The sequence below is a fragment of the Macrobrachium nipponense genome, chromosome 23 (assembly GCF_015104395.2).
Source record: "Macrobrachium nipponense isolate FS-2020 chromosome 23, ASM1510439v2, whole genome shotgun sequence".
NCBI classification, from domain to species: Eukaryota; Metazoa; Arthropoda; class Malacostraca; order Decapoda; family Palaemonidae; genus Macrobrachium; species Macrobrachium nipponense.
In genome coordinates, this window is record NC_061090.1 from 62,837,094 (window position 1) to 62,853,339 (window position 16,246).

Below are 16,246 nucleotides of genomic sequence, written 5' to 3' on the forward strand. Positions count from 1 at the left end.
GGTCATGTTTTTCTTTACTCGAAAGGTTTCATTATATTTGAGTCAAAATAAAAATATCCATTTGTACCAATTTGCTACAGTAATTCATTTTACAGCGAAATATTCTTAAAGGTACACATCTAGATTATATATATATATATATATATATATATATATATATATATCTATATATATATATATATATATATATATGTGTGTGTGTGTGTGTGTGTGTGTGTGGGTGTGTGTGTGTGTGTGTGTGTGTAAAATATTCCTGGACAATATCATCTTTTTTATGCAGTATAATGGTATCAATTGCTTATTATACCTGTTACTCTTTTGTTTCTAAATCTTACATGTGTGAAGTTTACATATTCATACATACATACAGAGATACATACATTCATTTTATATGTGTGGGGTATATATATTATATTATATACTATATATATATATATATATATATATATATATATATATGATATATTATATATATATATATATATATATATATATATATATATATAGTATATATATATTATATATATATATATATATATATATATCTATATATATATATAGATATAATACTCGCATACATATATGTATACGGGGTCTTCATAGCCCATTCCAATCTGGTCTCCTCCAACCCCGTGTTCTTCGTCAGTTCTTGAGGCGGCACGATGCCAGCAGATTCCGTTCCTCCTAGCATCTACTCCCAGCAGACGATGTTTCCAGTTATTCTCTCGCGGCAAAAACGAGAAGCTGGGGTTCCTTTTACTTTCCAGGCGGTCTCCTGGATTGTTGGACTGCTGGAAAGATCCAGGAAACGATTCTAGATTCTGAAAGCCATTTGGTCTCCTGGATCATGGAATGCTGGGAACGATTCCGGAAACAATTCCAGAAACGATTTTGAATGCGATTCTGAAAGCCATTTGGTCTCCTGGATCCTGGAATGCTGGAAAGATCCTGGAAACGATTCTGGAAGCGAGTCTGAAAGCCCTTCTGTTTCCTGGATCCTGGAATGCTGGAAACGATTCCGGAAACGATTTTGAAAGTCATTTGGTCTCCTGGATCCTGGAATGCTGGAAAGACCCTGGAAACGATTCTGAAATTCATTGTTTTTGCGGGGAAGGGGTGGGGGGTTGTTGACATCTGTTTTCCAGGAGGAGAATGTTATTCCTCAAGATCATCTGTGCGAACGATTCGCGAAAACTGCAAAAGTTCCGTCTGCGTGTTTCCCGAAATTCACCCGCGCGCGCGCGTCTCCCGAGATCGTATGTAAATGGGGTCGCTGGCAACCGACTTGCGTGCCTGCCAGGCGTAATGGATGGAGTATACGCAGCTGGCTGGCCTACCTCCGATAGTTGGATTGCCACAGTCTGCCATACTGCCGAGTTCGTTTTCGTGATCCAGCCTTTTTTTTTTTATTTTTTTTTTTTTTTTTCGCCTTTCGGCCCCTTTCATCACGCTCCCCTCCGTCGAGAGGCCGATAATCGCTGTTTCTCGACGTTTCCGGGCAGGAATAACGGCTAAATTACCGACTGGGGATACCGTGCAGTGAAAGAGAAAGCCGCCCTGCTCTGGAAAAGGCGGAAAATTTACCTGGGAAAACCTGGACCGAGGCATTCAACAGGTAAGTGGAGAACATGGTGTTACGGGAACGCGGTGAGAGAGCAGCAGTAGGCAGCAGCAGCAGCAGCAGCAACCTGTTGGTTAAGAAGGGGCGTGTCCTAAAGAGATGCTCTCTGATTCTCTCTCTCCCCTCTCTCTCTCTCCCCTCGCTCTCTCTCTCCTCTCTCTCTCTCTCTCTCTCTCTCTCTTCCTCTCCGGTCGTGTGGTGTTGGATTGGGGTCTGGAAGGACGGCGAACGCCACAGTCTTTCTTTTAGAATAAATGGAGGCTTATTTTTGTAAATACTAGAAGATAGGGCAAAGTAAACAGATCCTAGTCAGTGATACAAGAAGAAGAAGAAGAAGAAGAAGGGGAAGAAGTAGTAGTAGTAGTACTGGAAGAGGGAGGAGGAGGAGAAGAAGGAGCAGAAGACGACGAGGGGTCTGAGCCTTGTCAACCCGATTCGAGCTTCTAATTTGAAAGAAGGGGGAAAAAATCGATGTGCAAAGGCGTTATCCTTCGGTCCACGGCACGATCCCTTTTTATTTAACTAGGAGATTCCACACTTATGGGGGGAGATACGCATTTATAAGTGTGGTTCGCATCGAGGTGTGCTTAGCAAAATGATGCTTCTGTTACAGGGATTCACCATTATCCGTGAGGTTTCAAACTTGTACTTGGATTTCCCTTTGTGGTGCGTTTTATTGAACTAGAAGATTCCCACTCACACTGACGTTCATACTTTGTGATTCGTTCTTTAATGTGGTTCAGAATTTCATGTGAGATACTTTGAGATGAAAATGATACTTGCAAAGAGGTTCACACTTTACACTGAGATTCGTACTTTAATGAGAATCAAATTAATACGTGGGATTCACACTTATAAATGAAAATCACTCTTACTAAGACGTTCACACTTTATACGTGAGATTCATACTTTATTGAGGCTTTCAATTACATGTAAGATTCACACATATTGATGAAAATCACACATACAAAGAGGTTCACACTTTACACTGAGATTCTCACTTTAATTAATGAGGTTCACTATTTCGAGTGAGATTCAAACTTATTGATGAAAATCACACTTACACAGAGGTTCACACTTTATGAGTGAGATTAAGTTACTTGTGAGATTCACACTACTACGAAGCTTACACTTATGGGTAGGATTCACGCTCGTTAATATGATTCACTCTTAATAATAATAATAATAATAATAATAATAATAATAATAATAATAATAATAAAAACTAACATTACCTTCGATAGGTTACTCAAATTTATAAATGAAATTCACACCCACTTTAAAATTAAATAAAATCTATTTAGACTGAAGTACATTAAGAATGAAAAACAAGAACTAAATGAAACTGAAAAAAATGGAATGAAATAACTTTAAAGATGGAAAAAATGCAAACGAATGACAAATTTGAAATATCTTCCTCGTGCTATATCAAAGTACTTAAATATTGATTAGCACTATTGCATATATGGTTCTAAAACATATCAGAAACAAATTCATTAAAAATCATTTCTTACCTCAACTACAAAGTATCAAATATCGCATAAAATGTATATGCAAATTATGGTGAATAAATTATAATGTTACATTGGTTTAAACATGTATTTGTATCATGTTTATTTACGGATACACCAATAACCCTCATCCTACAGTCATATTTTGCAGTCTATACATATAGATATACATCTATTATATCTATCTATCTATCTATCTATCTATCTATCTATCTATCTACTATCTACTATATATATATATATATATATATATATAATATATATATATATATAATATATATATAGATATATATATATATATATATATATATATATAATATATCATATTATATATATATATATATATATATATATATATAGATATATATATATCAGAACAATCCTCTATACAAAAAGCAGTAAACAATAGAAAATACTCAATCATTTAATTTTTCCGACTGTTGTGAAGAAAGGAGAGAGAGAGAGAGAGAGAGAGAGAGAGAGAGAGAGACTGCAAGAACTTGCAGGAAAACAGAGATCGCGTTTGGAATTCTCCTTTCCACAGGTGTTCGTGAAATATTCCTTTCCGCATCTGTTGCTGCGGCAGCTCAACAGGTGCACACACGGAGCAGAGGAAGAGGGGAGAATGGAATAGAAAAGAAGGGAAGGGAAGGGAAGGCAGTGGAATGGAAGGGAATGGAATGGAGGCGTATGGAATGGAAGGGAAGGGAATGCATTGCAATGGAAGGGAGGGAATGAAATGGAAGGAAGGAAATGAAGGGGTATGGAATGCAAGGGAAGGGAGAGAAGAGAATGGAATGGAATGGAATGGAATGGAAGCGATGGGAATGGAATGGAATAGAAGGGAGAGAATGGAATGGGAGGGAATGGAAGAGAATGCAATGAATGCGATGGGAAGGGAATGGAATGGAATGTAAGGGAGAGAATGGGAGAGAATGGAATGGAATGTAAGGGAGAGAATGGAGTGGAAAGGAAGGGACTTTAATAAATGGAAGGGAATGGAGTGAAGGGAATGAAAGCGATAGGAGGGGAAGGGAAGGGAAGGAAATTGAGAGAATGAAATGAAATGGAATGGTGAGAATGGAATGGAAGGGAAGGGAAGGGAAGGGAAGGAAATGGAGAGAATGGAATGGAATGGAAGGGAAGGGAAGGGAAGGAAATGGAGAGAATGGAATGGAATGGAATGGAAGGGAAAGGAATGGAAGGGAGGGAATGGAATAGAAGGAAGAGAATAGAATGGAAGGGAAGGCAATGGAAGGGAGATAATGGAATGGAAGGAAAGGGAGAGAATGGAAAGGAAGGGAATGGGAATAATAGAATGGAGGAGATGGAAGGGATAGGAATGGAAGGGAATGGAATAGAAGGGATGGGAATGGAAGGGAAGGGAAGGGAATGGGAAGGGAATGGAGAGAATGGAATGGAAGGGAATGGAAGTGAAGTGAGAGAAAAGAAGGGAATGGAATGAAGAGAATGGAATGGAGGGGATGGGAATGGAATAGAATGGAATGGAATGTAAGGGAGAGAATGGACTGGAAGGGAAAGAATGGAATGGAAGGGAAGAAATGGGATGGAATTGAATAGAATGGAAGAGAGAGAATGGAATAAAAGCGATGGGAAGGGATGGAAATGGAATAGAATGGAATGGAAGGGAATGGAATGGAATGGAGAGAATTGAATGGAAACGATGGGAAGGAATGGGAATAGAATGGAATGGAAGGAAAAGGAATGGAGGGAAAGAATGGACTGGAAGACAGCGAAGGGAAATTAAGGAATGAAATAGAAGGGAATGGAATGGGGAGAACAGAACAGAAGCAATGGGATTGTAATGGAATGGAAGAGAGAGAATGGAATGGAGGGTGAGGGAAGGGAATGGAATGGAATGGAGATTACCGGATGGAAGCGATGGGAAGGGATGGAAGCGATGGGAAGGGATGGAAATAGAAGGGAAAGGAAGTGGATGGAAGAGAATGGAATGGAAGGGAAATGAATGGAATGGGGAGAATGGTATGGGAGGGCATGGAATGGAATGGAATGGAATGGAATGGAATGGAAAGAATAAAATGGAAGCGATTTATTTTTTATTTAATTTTTTTATTTATTTATTAAATTTTAATTATTTTTCATTTTAGTTATTTATTTTTATTGTTTTTTTTTTATTTTTTAGTTACATTGATTCACTTATTTTGATTTCTAAGAAGGGATGGGAATGGAATGGAATAGAGAGAATGGAAAGGCAGCAGTGGGAAGGGATGGGAATGGAATGGAAGTGAAGGGGATGGAAAGGAATTGAATGGAATGGAAGGTAGAAATTGGAATAGGATGTAAGGGGATGGAGAGAACAGAATTGCCGTGATGGAAGGGATGGGAAGGGAATGGAATGGAAGGGAGAGAATGGAATGAAAGAGCATGGAAAGGAAAGGAAGGAAGAGAATGGAATGGAAGGGAAGGGAAGAGATTTGGAGAGAATGGAATGGAAGTGATGGAAAGGGAAGGGAATGGAAGGGAAAGGAATGGAAGAGGAGAGAATGGAATGGAAGGGAGAGAATGGGATAGAAGGTAATGAAATGGAATGGAAATGCGAGAATGGAATGGGAGGAAACGGAATAGAGTGGGAGGGAGTGAATTGGATGGAAAGGAATGGAATGGGAGGAAATGGAATGGAAAGGAAGGGAGAAAATGGAATGGAAGGGATGTGAAGGGAATAGAAAGGAAAGGAAAGGAAGGAAAAGGAAGGGAGAAGATGGAATGGAAGGGAATGTAAGAGAATGTAATGAAATGGAGAGAATGTTAAGTAAGGGAAGGGACAGGGATGGAATGAAATGGAGAGAATGGAATGGAAGGGAATGGAATGAAAAGGATGGAAATGAAATAAAATGGACGTAATGGAATGGAAGGGAATGGAAAGGACTGGAATGGTAGTTAGAGAATGGAAAGTAATGGGGAGAATGGAATGGAGGGGGATGGGAAGGAATGAATGGAAATGAGAAAATGGCATGGAATGGAGAGAAGGGAGAGAATGGAATGGATTGGAAGACAGAGAATGGAACGGAATAGAGATAATGGAGTGGAATGAAAGAGAATAGAATAGAATGGAATGGAAGGAAGGAATCGGAATGGAAAGGAAGTCAGAGAATGAAATGGAAGGGAGGGGAAGGGGAAGGGAAGTGAAGGGAATGGAAAGGAATGGAATAGAATGGTGTGATTGAATTTTGTGGAAAGGATAGTTGGAGTTTAAAACGCTAACTTTTTTGTTTTATTTTCTTTCTGTTGAGGTTAAATTCGACAATGTTGGTGTGTGTGCATAAGACACATACATACACATACACAGGTATTCAAATTTACACACACTCTTACATACATACATACATGGCGCTTAGTTTTGTTTCAACGAAGTATAAAATTTTTTTTGAAAAAAACTTCTTCTTCTGCTTTATTTGATCCACAGTCAAATCAGATCTTGAACCACTGGAGATATGTATGTTTTATATATTATATATATATATAGTATATATATATATATATATATATATGTATATTATATATATAATATATATATATATATATATCATATATATATATATATATATATATATATTATATATATATTTATTATAGTATATGTGTATGAGAGAGAGAGACGAGAGGGAGAGAGAGAGAGAGAGATGATGATGATGATGATGAGATGATGATAACAGCGATGACGGAGATGATGGTGGGAATATTCATACGAGTAATCCTTCACTGAACACCTCCTTCCCCGACCCTCTCCCAGCCCCCTTCTCCCCCGACCGCCTGCCTGCTCCCCCCTCCCCCCCCCCACCCTCCCACGCCCACTGGGTAGCGTCTGAAGAGGGCTGAAGTCATCGAAGAGAGATTAGGCAGTCACTGGGCAAATCTGGATCCGTTAAATACGAGCAAATATGCTCCTCTGCCGGAGCAATTATTTCAGAAGCAGAAGCTGGTGGGGCTGGGGATGGGGGGAGGGTTAGTGGGGACAATAAAACGTGGAGAACGGCCATCAACAGCTGCAGGTGGATATATTCTCTCTCTCTCTCTCTCTCTCTCTCTCTCTCTCTCTCTCTCTCTCGTCTCCTCTCTCTTCCTGTATGCAGTATTTCGGACTGTTACTTCTACTGCTGCTGCTGTGTGTGTGTGTGTCTGTGTGTGTGTGTGCAGTCTCTGCTATGGCTCTGCTAATGAGGCTTTTTTTTTTTATATATATGACCCCAAATCTTCCCCCCCAACCCACCCTCCCCCCAAAAAAAAATCTTCCCCTGTCGATATGTTCTTCCTTACGAGGCATAAGAACTCGAAAGCTAAAAGCACGGAATTGATAAAAAGAATTTGCAACGGAAAGATCTCATCCCAAAATGTGTTTTTTCTATCAACAGCGCTCAGTATTGATTTAGTGTGAGGTGAGGCAGCAGGCAGACGATCTGACGCCAGGTGTACAGCTCTAGCTCTCTCTCTCTCTCTCTCTCTCTCTCTCTCTCTCTCTCTCTCTCTCTCTCTCTTTTCCTCCTCTACCTCCTCTTCCTCCTTCCTCCTCATCCTCCTGTGCACCTCTTGATTTAGCTTCGAAGTTCTCTTCAGATTTCGGACGTCTAACATCGAAGTCATTTTCAGATTTTTGACATCTACTGAATGACGAAGTTATTTTCAGATTTCTGACGTCTGACGTCGAAGTCATTTTCAGACTTCTGATGTCTGACGTTGAAGTAATTTTCAGATTTCTGACGTCTGACATCGAAGTCATTTTTAGATTTCTGATGTCTGACGTCGAAGTCATTTTCAGATTTTTTACATCTTATGAATGTGGAAGTTATTTTCAGATTTCTGACATCTAATGTCGATGCTCTCTTCAGATTTCAGATGTCTAAAGCTGATTTCATTTTCAGATTTCTGACGTCCAATGTCGAGGTTCTCTTCAGATTTCAGATGTCTAAAGTTGATTTCATTTTCAGACTTCTGACGTCCAATGTCAAAGTTCTCTTCAGATTTCGGACATCTAATGTCGAGGTCATATTTATGTTTCAGACATCTAAATATAGATGTCCTTTGCAGATTTTGGATGTCTAACATCAAATTCATTTTCACATTTTGTGGTCTAATGCCAAAGTATTTTTCAGATTTCAGACATCTATGTCGAAGAGATTTTCAGACTTTGAATGTTTAATTTCAATATCCTTTTCAGATTTCAGACATTTAACGTTGAAGTCATTTTCAGATTCCGGAAGTCTAATGTCGAGGTTCTCTTCAGATTTCGGATATCTAATGTTGAGTCCTTTTCAGATTTCAGAAGTCTAATGTCTATGTGTTTTCACATTTCGAACGTCTAATGTCAAAGCTTTCTTCGGATTTTGGATGTCTAATGTTGAGGTCCTTTTCAGATTTCGGATGTCTAATGTCGAATGCTTTTCAGATTTGGGATATCTAATGGTTATACATTTTTCGATTTTGGACATCTAATGTCGATGTCAGTTTCAGATTTCAGATGTCTAATATCAAAGAACTCATTTTCAGATATCGGCTGATAATGTCTAAGAAAAAATTCAAGTTATGCATCATTAATTAATAATGAGCTGATATTTATTAAGAAAAATCTGCAACCCAAAAGAAATATATGAATATAGATAATTGAGGGGAGGATATACATTGGGCGTTTCTATAAAATAAATAATAATTGTTAAAAGGAATAACCCACAAATTCAATTTGTATCTTGTTTACTTCTAAGTATTTACATTAAGTTTACTCCACACTCGAGTACTTTCAGGCCCTTCTGTGGCCCATTCTCAAGAGATGTTTGGGATGTTAGCCTGGGGTCAAGGCCCAGAAGAAAACTGAAAGAAGTTTTGTTTGGTTAATAATAATAATAATAATAATAATAATAATAATAATAATAATAATATAATAATAATAAATTAGTACTGTACTAAAAGAATGACGTCTTAATAATGATAATAATAATAATAGTAATTATTATTCTTGATACAAAGTAGTTCTAAGTTTATGAGCCAAGGTCACCCACATTTATCAACAAGCCCCCCCCCCCCCCCACACGCCCCACCCCTGTCCCTACTTAGGAAGAGCTTATCCCCCCCCCCCCCCCATCACACACTCTCATCTCCTGTCTGGTAGCAAAATATTCCAATATTACCATTTTTATTCATTATTGTATTCAGAAATCTTTAAATCATGACTATATTGGTATTTTGATTTCATCAATACTGATATCGGATGTAACCGCATTTAGAGGTGACCTATGATATAATTATATTACGTATAACCACATCTCGAGACTAAAATTTGACTAACATTTATATTTATAATTTTAAAACATGGATTTTTTCTCCAATAACTTGACGCCAAGTAATGACGAAAATAGCTACTCAAAAATTGTTAGGACAGCAAACGGCAACCAGAGTTGGCATAACGCTGTTTTGACACTTGACAAAAGTCAGCTGTAATTTTGCTGACAGATTAAAATGTCTAAAAAAAAAAAAAAACGACTTGCGAACAAAATATATTGGACTGGATGGGCTGTTTGGTGTGCAAATTAAATGGTGGAATGTGATGCTAGCAGGGTGTAACTGAATAGAGAAAAATAATAACATTATCTTCCACCTTTTGGAATAGACAGGGACGCAAAAGATAATTACGAATAGACGGGGACACAAAGCAATTACGGATAGGCAAGGAAACAAAAAAAAAGTGATTACGAAGAGACGGGGACGCAAACAAAATAATTACGAATAAACAGGGGCACAAACAATATAATCACAAACAGACAGGGACACAAACAATATAATCAGACAAACAAAATTATTACGAATAGACAGGGACACAAGCGTGACAATTATGAATGGACAGGAGCCAAAAAAAATGTACGAGTTTTTTTAGTCACTATATATTCAGATTAGGAATAAAAAACTTCAATTTCAAAGCAAGCAAATTATGTCAAGATATTACAAACTAATGCAGTAAATATACGGAATTTCCTGTAACAATTACTTAAGCTTTATCATATCACCCAAGTCTACTTCTCTCAGTAACTGATGATTTTTTAATTTAACATTTACTCTTATTTTATTTAACCTTTCAGCAAAGACGTAAAACTTGAAAAAGAAAAACTAATAATTCAAATAAGATTAATCATAAAGTCTGCAGAAGTTATTTGCTGACTCAATCAAACGCTATAAATAAAAAAAAATAAAAAAGGTGACGATGACCTATGAATCATTTCAACTCTTGATTGTTACAAGATGGGAGTATTTAAAGGTTACCCTCTAAAACATTTAAGCGCACATTACCCGGAAAACAGTTATGTTGACATTAAGGTGAAAATAATCTATGTTGACATTTACAGGAAAATCATTTATGTTGATATCAACAGAAAAACGTTTATGCTGACATTAACAGGGAAATAATTTATGTTGACATGAACCGGAAAAAACATTTAAGTTGACATTAACGGGAAAAACATGTATGTCGACAATAACGGGAAAATCATTTATGCTGACATTAACTGGAAAAACATTTGTGCTGACGTTAACAGAAAAACATTTATGTGGGCATTACCGGAAAAAATTCATGCTGACGTCAATCGGTAAAAAACATTTATGGTGACATCAACCGGGAAAAAAAATTGATGCTGACATCAACCAGAAAAACATTTATGGTGACACCAACCACCACCACCCCCCCCCCCACAAAAAAAAAAAAAAACATTTATGGTGACATCAACCAGAAAAACATTTATGGTGAAATCAACTAGAAAAACATATATGCTGACATCAACCGGAAAAAAATTGATGCTGACGTCAATCGGTAGGAAAAAAAACTTTATGGTGACATCAACCGGGAAAAAAAATTGATGCTGACCATCACCAAAAACATTTATGGTGAAATCAACTAGAAAAACATATATGCTGACATCAACCGGAAAAAAATTGATGCTGACATCAACCAGAAAAACATTTATGGTGACATAAACCAGATGAACGTTTGAGCTGACATTAATCGAAAAAACATTCATGTTGACATTTACAGGAAAATGATTTATGATGATATTAGCTGGAAAAACATTTATGCTGACATTAACTGTAAAATTATTTATAGTTAATGTCAGTTTAATTGACATTCAACGGAACATATTTATGCTGATATTTACTGGAAAATAATTCATATTGACATTAACTGGAAGAAACATTTAAGATGACATTAACAGTCAAGATCACTCATGTTGACATCAACCGGAAAACGTTATGTTGACAAACACGAAAATAATTCATGCTAACATTAAAACTGAAAAACCTTTAGGCTGACATGAACTGTAAAAATACTTATGTTCACCTTACACGGAAAAAAACATTTAACCTAAGATGACATTTAAAGAGTGGAGAATTATCCAAGGAGTGTTTCACAGTTTATAACAGAAATACAAAACAAAATTCTTTAGTGTTACACTGTTTGGTAAAGGAATTTTACATCGTAATGTTTAGATAATAGAGAAAAGTTCTTTGGTTGGTGGAATTATGAAAATACTTTGGTCATCAGAGTTATGCAAAATTTTGGTTAGCAGGATTGAGTAAAAAATTTTGACCAGGAGAACTATGCAAGAAATTTGCTCAGCAGGGTTATGCAAAATTTTGGAAAACAGGATTATGCACAATTTTGTTTAGCAGAGTTATATATAATAATACTTTAGTCAGCAGGGTTATGCAAAATTTTGCTTAACATGATTGTGCCAAATTCTGGTTAGCAGAAGTATGCAAAATTTTGGTCAACACGATTGTGCAAATTCTGGTCAGCAAAAATATGCAAAATCTCTGATTTTCAACCTAATGCAGAAAAATTTGGGAAAATACGAATGACTCTAAACATTCTTTACATAACAAAAATCTCTTTCCAGAATAAAAAAAAGAAAAATGACATCAATATATATCTGACAAACAGGTGACGTAATGCCCGGCCGGGGTTGGGGACGGGTGGGGGGAGTAGGGAGAGGGGGGGGGGGGGGGGGGGGCGTTTCCTATGCCAGCCCTGGTGTCGCGAATTGTCAAAAGGCGTCAAACGAGGGGTATTCTTAAGACGTTTTATTTGTTCATTTTGGACGCGACACTGGAGTCGCGATTCTGACCGATATTCAAGACGATATGCCGAACGGGATCAAGATACAAAAGCGTTTGGGGTCCTTCGATAGCTAAGCAAATGTGTGCTAATGAGAGAGGAAGAGCGGCAGAGCCAGCTGTGCGATAATCTCCTTCGCGGGCGGATGTACGATGACCCGTAAGACGTTATCCGTTCTTGTTTTTTCTTATGTGGTGAAATGCGATTATTATTTTTTTTAATAAATAAAATTTTTTTATATATTTTTAATTGATTCTAATTGTCGCCTTAAATTGTTCAAAAAATTTTCTAATTTACATTTTTTTTCATATGTAATGTTAGTTCTAAAAATATGTTCACATCAATTATTTTCAAAATATGCTCATTACGCAAAATAATGAAAATACAGTTGGGGTTCAGAAATTACAGCCTAAATAAAGTAAAAAAAAAAATAATGATTTCTATCATAAAATTAGAGACCAAATCATTAATTTCATCTGTAGACGGATTTGAAAAGTAAATATTCAGGAAAGGGTTCATTTTGAAAAATGCAATAGGGTCACCACCCAAAAAAAAAAGAATAATAATCTAAACATTTTAAGCAAAAAAAAAAAAAAAAAGTACTACCCACACTGAGAAAATGTTTTAAGAAGATGAAAAATGTACCAGTCACCCCCCACCCCCCAAAAATAAAAAAATTAAGAGATGGGTTCAACAAAAATGTGACAAAAGTGATATTTTAGGAATTCCAAGATGAAAAATAAACTACTTGCCACATTGATAAAACGTTTAAAAAGTAAAATAACTGCTATACATACACACATACATACATACATACATATACACAAACACATACACACACATATAAATATATATATATATATATCTTATATATATATATATATATATATATATATAATATATATAACGTGATGCTATGTATAATAAAGGGTTTTTTTGCCACGAAGGAAAAAAATGAAAAGCGAGTTAGCCGAGTACTTTCGGTCGAAAGTACTGGGCTTACTCGCTTTTTCATTTTTTTCCTTCGTGGCAAAAAAAAACCTTTATATATATATATATATATATATATATATATATATATATATATATATATATATATATATATTTATATGTGTGTGTATGTGTTTATGTATATATGTATGTATGTATGTATGGTGTATGTATAGCAGTTATTTTATATACCTACTTAGTATGTTGGTTTCCTATAAACAGTGATATCAAAATCAGTACTTTTGCCGAGAAATAAGTAACATCTAAAAAATATAACTGGCTGTTTTGCCCTACTTCGATAGTGAACATTATCTTCACACACACACACACACACACACACACACACACACATATATATACAAAAACACCACACAATTTATATATATATATATATATATAATATCATATATATATATTATATATATATGTATATATATATATATAATATATATTATTATATATATAAATATAGTATATAATATATAAAGAAGAGAGAGAGAGAGAGAGAGAGATAAACCTTTCTATCGTGAAAGACAAAGATTTTTATTTTAGAGAGAGAGAGAGAGAGAGAGAGAAGAAAGGAGAGAAGAGAGAAAGAGATACCTTCATTCCGTGAAAGACATAGAAATTTCTTTAGGGAGGAGAAAGAGATAGAGAGAGAGAGAGAGAGAGAGAACACTTGCCAAAGCATTCTGATCGAAGCTTATTACAGTGGAATGCCGATAAGAGCTTTTTCCAAATATCAGGAGGTCTAGCAATCACTATCAAGTTTATTTTATTTTATATTTTTTGTTGTTGTTGTAATTTGAAACCCAAGAAGCGTTATTGCATGACTGGCGCTCAAAAGGGTAATTGAATACATAAACATAATTAGGAACTACAGTAATTCATAGACAAATTAAAAACTTGAGTTCTTACCGTCCTCCCTTCGACCTCTGAGGCTCTCAGGGAAGCTAAGTTTAGTGACCAGACCCCGTGCGACGCCAGTTCATGGCAATCCAAAGGAATTCGCTACAATTTTCCCAACGGCGTACAGAAGTGGGAATTACAAAACGGCCAGCGAATTTGAGCTTGCAACTTTGCAACAAAGTATGGTATACAGATAATTAAGTCATTTATAAGTGAAAATGAATAAATGAGTAAAAACCAATATAAATAAATAAACAAATATGTTGTATACTCTCTCTCTCTCTCTCTCTCTCTCTCTCTCTCTATTTCTCTCTCTCATGTAGGAACATGGTGATTACACACACACACACACAGACACACACACACACACACACACACACATATATATATATATATATATATATATATATATATATATATATATATATATATATATATATGTGTGTGTGTGTGTGTGTGTGTGTGTGTGTGTGTGTGTATGCGTTTGTGTGTGCCACGAATCAAACTTCCTAAATCAAGCTGCTCGCCATAAGAAAAAAAAAATGTAGCCTAAAGGGAAACAAAGTTACTTCACAATAATGAACTTATTCTGGATAGTGATATAAACGTGTCCTTAGCAAACGGTGTTAGAAAAAAAAATAAAGCCAAGAATTCCACGTCCTAAAGAGACTGCAAAAGTTCAAACGAAGATGCAAAGCCTTTCTACCCTAAAACAATCCTCCTTCCATTTTCATATTTTTCTTACATGTTTACCTATTTTTTGTATTAATTTGTTAATCTATTTTTTTTAGTAACCGATCTCTTCCTTCTGTATTACCTTATGTTAATTCTTTCAAATGAACACACTACTATGAGATTCAGGGCCTCTGTTACACGGTTTTTTCACAATAACTTTTTATCTATGCATTTCATAAATATAAGGCTTATTCAGAATGCACATTATATCTACACATAAATTTTAACTGCATTCTACATTACGTAGGTTGAATAAATTTGGTACTTACAATGTAAAAGTGACTTTTTTTTTTTGAAGATGGGCCAACTTACTCAGAGAAAAGGTTTCGAACGCACTCGTTACGTAACTTATGACAGCATTTCTTCCCTCTTTCTCGATGGATGATTGGCTATACGTAACGAAGGCAACAATGACAAACAAATTTAAATACAAACAAAGCAGCACACCTTTATGAATTCTGAAACCTCTCCACTGATAATTGTCATAATGAACAAACCAACAAAATATGTTAATAAATACAAAAACACTACGATTATTTATTAGTCTAACTCCCAAAATAAGTTTCCTAAGAAATTACAGTCTACTTTATAGGTCACAATCAGATTGACAAGATGTAGGGAATAGTTGGTAATTTTCAAAAACATAGTAGACAAGCTTGATTTTATAACTGCTATATCCAATGTCAAGCAATTTTTATTTATTGGCTATCTACCTATTTACTGAAAAAAAATAGTCGGTACCCTATTTTGGCTTAAAACCTTCTCCAGTAATTATCATCAGAATGATAACGTCATGAGGCTCCACCCACTTTGGCCTCGTTATAATTCAGGATAACACTGAAGGCTATCACGGGCATTGTTGGATTACAAAATTTAACTTCTGGCTATAAAAACTCATTTATCGAGTAGTTGTAAGAAGTGTAAATGATCCTCAAGGGTCCCAGCAGTTGTCCTAAACGTTTAATTCATGTATATTACGCATATACTGTTGTAGCACTACTACTACAGCAGTATTACTACGCTAGCACAGATACCCCACCCACATCTATGTATCGTTCCGCCATTCATAAAGTCTTCGGGTTTCAGAGCCGATGGAACAAGGAGAATGGGTTTCTGTCTGGTGGATGGGCGGGGCAACATTTCGTCAAAAGGTGTTTACTTTGCTTACGTAATGAATGTTTTTCAACTCTTTGCTCGTAATCATTGGCCATGGCGTCAGCTAGATAATTTTGACTCTATAAAAATTAAAACTATCAGGTTTAGGTTATTGATAATGCTGACAAAATTTGTGCGTGGTTGTAAAATATACATATGTCAACTTTCAGCTACATCCGATGCTTTGACAAGGAG

The 16,246-nt window shown here is 36.0% G+C and overlaps 1 protein-coding gene across 1 annotated transcript in view; it reads left to right on the plus strand.

Moving 5' to 3' along the window:
* The first annotated feature begins 1,451 nt into the window (after positions 1-1,451).
* LOC135201316 (phospholipid scramblase 1-like) overlaps positions 1,452-16,246 on the plus strand; it is a 42,309-nt gene continuing 27,514 nt past the window's right edge. Inside the window, exon 1 of the mRNA XM_064230177.1 lies at positions 1,452-1,615. The gene's annotated coding sequence lies outside the window, so the exon portion shown is untranslated. The remainder of the gene's footprint in view (positions 1,616-16,246) is intronic.